Source organism: Herpailurus yagouaroundi, unplaced genomic scaffold (assembly GCF_014898765.1).
Source record: "Herpailurus yagouaroundi ecotype Mexico unplaced genomic scaffold, PumYag 140, whole genome shotgun sequence".
Taxonomy (NCBI): domain Eukaryota; kingdom Metazoa; phylum Chordata; class Mammalia; order Carnivora; family Felidae; genus Herpailurus; species Herpailurus yagouaroundi.
The window spans coordinates 45,819,063-45,824,368 of record NW_024412395.1 but is presented as its reverse complement, the minus strand read 5'-3'; positions in this window follow the sequence as shown (position 1 = coordinate 45,824,368).

Sequence of the window (5,306 nt, the reverse complement as noted above, 5' to 3'; positions counted from 1 at the left end):
CCGGGCTCTGAGCTGTCAGCACAGAGCCCGATGCAGGGCTCGAACCCACGAACTGTGAGATCATGATCTGAGCCGAAGTCGGACGCTCAACCAACTGAACCACCCAGGCGCCCCTCTTACTCACATTTAAAAGATTTTCCTAAATAAATGTTTTCCCATCACTATATGCCCTCAGGAGTATTTACAGAGACTTCATATGATTGTTTATTTGTATGTTTTTCACCAGTTAAACTGTTGTTTTGCTAAAGAAAAGATGTGCCAAGCCCCATGCTCTGCCTTTTGGGAAATGCAACTTTTAAAGTATGCCTTTGTTTTACAAAGTGACTATTTCGTGACCTCCTTTGCCCATTTAGAGTATTATTTAGTTCAATTTGATTTGTATATAATTTTATGAGCACATTGTTTACATACAGCGAGTTGTTTTCTCCAAGCATTTTTATATTTTTTGAATTTAGTTTTTGTTTTCAAATTAACTTGATTGGTATTTATCTATCTAGCTGATAAGATACACTATTAAAATTATAGTTTGTTGTGTTTCGACAAATGTATGCATAAACAGAATCAAGATATGCAACATTTTCAGCACTCTGAAATGCTCCACTCTGTTCCTTTCCAGTCTAAACCATCTCCCAATAGGTCCCATTTGACCCCTATTAGTCTTTATCAATATACATTAGATTTGTTTTTTCAAGAATTTTATATACAGGGTGCTTGTGTGGTTCAGTCAGTTAAGCGTCCGACTTGGGCTCAGGTCATGATCTTGCGGTTCATGATTTTGAGTCCCCCGTTGGGCTCTGTGCTGATAACTCAGAGCCTGGAGTCTGCTTTGGAATCCGTGACTCCCTCTCTCTCCTCCAATCACCCCCGCTCATGCTTTGTCTGTCTCTGTCTCTCAAAAATTAAATAAATGTTAACAAGATTTTAATAAAAAATTAAAACGAGAATTTTAGATAAATGGAACAATGTACTTTTTGACTTTTTTTCTTTTAGGACTTTAAAATGTCATTTTATTATCACCTGGCTTTCATTGCTCCAGGAAATAATTCAATTACAATTATTGAATGTCCTGTATATAATATGTTTTTCTCCCTCTCTGGATGCTTTTATGATTTTCTCTTTTTACCCGGTTATCAGTAATTTATTATTATTATCCTCAATTTATTAAGATTTGTGTTGTTGTTGTTATTGTAGTTTTCTGTATGTTTATTTTTCTCTGGATTAATTAAGCCTCTTGGATCTGTAGGTTTATTGTTCTCACCAAATTTGAAACATTTTCTCATATTCAAATATGTTTCTACCACCATTTTTCTGGAATGCTAATTGCACATATGATAGTGTATTTGGTTTTTTTCATAACTCATTATGACTTTATTTATATTTTTTGGTCTTTTGCATTTTTTTCCCTGTGTCTCAGTTCAGTTGATTTCTATCATTATGCCTTCCAGTTCCTGGGTCTATTATTTTGCAGTGTCTAATCTGTTTATTCCATGAAGTAAATTTTTATTTCACATTTTAAGTTCTAGTAATTCTATTTGCCTTTATATAGCCTCTATATCTCCCCTATGTTCATCATTTCCTTTAAAGTTATATGACATCATTATGAATGTGTTACTTTAACTACCTCTGGCCCATTTTGGGTGAATATTTTACTGCTTCTTTGCATATCTAGTCATTTTTAATTGGATGTCGGGCATTGTGACTTACCTTGTTGAGATAATTTAATGTCTATTTATGTATGTTTTGGCAGTTAGTTTTATTACTTCAGATTAGTTTGATTCTTCTGAGGTTTTCTCCTGAGTTTCTTTAGAAGTCTAGATAGTCTTTACTCTAGGGACATTCTAGTCCTACTATTATGGTGTAACTCTACTGAGGTCTACAGTGAATGCCTCAAGTGTTTAACAAGATCTCTCCAGTTTTGCTGGTTGAAATTTGAAAGTCTTTCAGTCTTGTGTGATCTGTGGGAATTATTCTAACCTTATGCATGTGCAGCTTAGTATTTAGCCAAAGTCTTAGGAAGAATCTTATACAGATTTCTGGAGCTGTTCCTCTGAATATCCCTCTTCTCTACTAGTCTTTCCCTGAAACTTACAGGATCCCCAAACACAATCTGTCTTTTCAACTTAATGAGATTGGTGTATTCTGCTTGGATTTTTCCTCCTTGCACCATGTCTTAGGCATAATAGTTGAACAATTGTGGAGATAATCTCATTTGTTTCTCCTTTTTCAGGGATCACAGTCCTTAATTTCTTCTGATCCAATGTTTAAAAATAGCTGGTTCATATATTTTCTTCAGTGAAAAGACAAATTTTGATTTTTGAATTACATACCTCATAATCTAGAAAGGCAGCATATCTTCAGCAAGACTAGTAATTATAGGATGTGACTAAAAAGTAGTATTAAAGGTGATATCTCTGAAATTTCATTGCTATCACCAGGTTTTATATAAATAAGATATATGGAAGACAATGAATCAAAAAGTTTCATAGAATTTAGAAAATTCATTAAAAATAATTGTTTTGTAGCCATGATAAACACTTGCTGTGCTCAAAATACATACATTTTACAAATTTTATTTCATTTAATAGTTTTAGCACTCTCAAAAAAGAGATTAAAATTGCTAGAGGTAAAGAGTTTTAGACCCAGAAATAATAAGTAATAAAACTAAAATTGAACAAAAACTAATTAAGATAAGGATTGATTATGAATCTATGCAGATCTTTATGATCCAGCATCCATAATACTTTATCTCTCCCTTTCATCCCACATTTAAAGTAACTCCATTCTTGGTGTGCTTGTGTGGTTCAGTCAGTTGAGTGTCTAACTCTTGGCTCAGGTCATGATCTCATGGTTCATGGGATCAAGCCCCGCATCTGGCTCTGATCTGACAACATGGAGCCTGTTTGGGATTCTCTCTCTCTCTCTCTCTCTCTCTCTCTCTCTCTCCCAAAATAAATAAAAACTTTATTTATTTTATTTATTTATTTTTTTTTTAAATTTTTTTTTTCAACGTTTATTTATTTTTGGGACAGAGAGAGACAGAGCATGAACGGGGGAGGGGCAGAGAGAGAGGGAGACACAGAATCGGAAACAGGCTCCAGGCTCTGAGCCATCAGCCCAGAGCCTGACGCGGGGCTCGAACTCACGGACCGCGAGATCGTGACCTGGCTGAAGTCGGACGCTTAACCGACTGCGCCACCCAGGCGCCCCTAAATAAAAACTTTAAAATATAAGATACATATTCTTGATTAAACCATGTTTGATTGATGGATAATATCACATACATGTTCCAGTTATAAATGGAACTTACAATAACAAAGAGAAACAAATAGTAAATGAATAGTTGAATAAACAACTAGAAGAGGCTAATCTTGTGATGATGATAGAGGTTTAGTGGATGTACTAATGAGCTGCTTCTGATGCCTTTTGGTAAACTTTGAGCTACCGAATTATATATGCTCTTTACTAATTGAACAGTTAATTACCTTAAGAGAATCTTGAAATAAAAACTCTGGACTAATAATTACATGTAGCCAGTATTAAAACTACAGGCCCAAAGTAGAAGACAGATTTACTCTTATTTAAAGACTTGATTAGCCATACCTGGCTGGCTCAGTCAGAAAAGCATGAGACTCTTGATCAGCGTCATGAGTTCAAACCCCATGTTGGGTGTAGAGATTACTAATAAAAATAAATAAACTTAAAGAAAAAAAAGACCTGATTAAATCACCTAGCTCATACAATAAAAATAATAACAGCACAACTTTTTAGGTCTTAGGAATATTGGAAATATATTCTGTTCTCCTAATTTTACAGGGGATACCTCTAATTCTCAGCAGTTAATGACTTCTATAAGGCTGTGCAGTCAGTTTTTGGCTTAGCTGAGACAAGAACCAGGACTTAGAACTCACATCAATGATACAACTTATGAAGTGAGACAGATTCAATGAAATAGACAGAGAAGCTAGATACCTAATTAATTACATCTCAGGTAAAACCATTGGGAAAACAAAACAAAACTATTGCTTCAATGTCAGAGTTCTCTTTTAGCTTTAAGAATGCATAAAATACATGTATATTAACTAAAGAGTGATTGGGATACATCATGTATCATTCAATTTCCAAGGACAATAATGTCTCAGGATGTTATGTAGATTTAGTTTGATTGGTGACGGTGATATTGCTTTGGGAAGTGAGATTTCATTTAGCTTTGAAAGCTGAGACTGATTTAAAGCTGACATCTCTAAATGGAAGAAAACAAGAGGATGCGTTTCTAATGATGGCTCTTCTGAGAAGGGGTAATGCAGCCTCTCTTTTACTTGAAGGCCTAAAACTAAAATTCAGCACAGGAGTGGGAGGGTCAAGTAGGAAAGTGTTTGGATGACAAATGCATATTTTAAGTATGATGATGTTAAATATGACCTTTTTTTTTTCTTTGAAGACCACTTCCTTTCTTTCTGCCACTTACTATATGAAGCTACAGGTTCATTTTGTATTTTAATTGCCACAGCCTTATAATCAACCATTTATCTAAAGAATACTGGTTACCTTTTATTAGAGAATAGGATTTAGAAACCAAGATCTGGGTGCTCACTGCTACCGGGGTGTCACTGCTTCTAGGCCCTGTCAGTATATAGAGGTAGGAACAATATACTAGCTTATGTGTACACACAATCTATATGTATTTTAAAAAAAATTTTTTAAGGGGCGCCTGGGTGGCGCAGTCAGTTAAGCGTCCGACTTCAGCCAGGTCACGATCTCGCGGTCCGGGAGTTCGAGCCCCGCGTCAGGCTCTGGGCTGATGGCTCAGAGCCTGGAGCCTGTTTCCGATTCTGTGTCTCCCTCTCTCTCTGCCCCTCCCCCATTCATGCTCTGTCTCTCTCTGTCCCAAAAATAAATAAACGTTGAAAAAAAAAATTAAAAAAAAATTTTTTTAATGTTTTTATTATTTTTATTTTTGAGAGACAGATAGAGTGCAAGCAGGGGAGGGGTAGAGAAAGAGGGAGACACAGAATCTGAAGCAGGCTCCAGGCTCCAAACTGTCAGCACAGAGGCTGACGCAGAGCTTGAACCCAAGAACTATGAGATCACAACCTGAGCCGAAGTCAGACGCTTAACTGACTAAAACACACAGGTGCCCCTCTATATGCATTTTTGGGTCTTTCTCTATACATTTAAAAATGAAAATAAGTTCATGCTGATATTATTAACTGTAATCTAGAACCTTAGGTGTCAATCTAACCTAACTTTTGGCATATATATATATATATATGACCTCTTTTTAATTGATATAAGGGGTCCAAAGATCA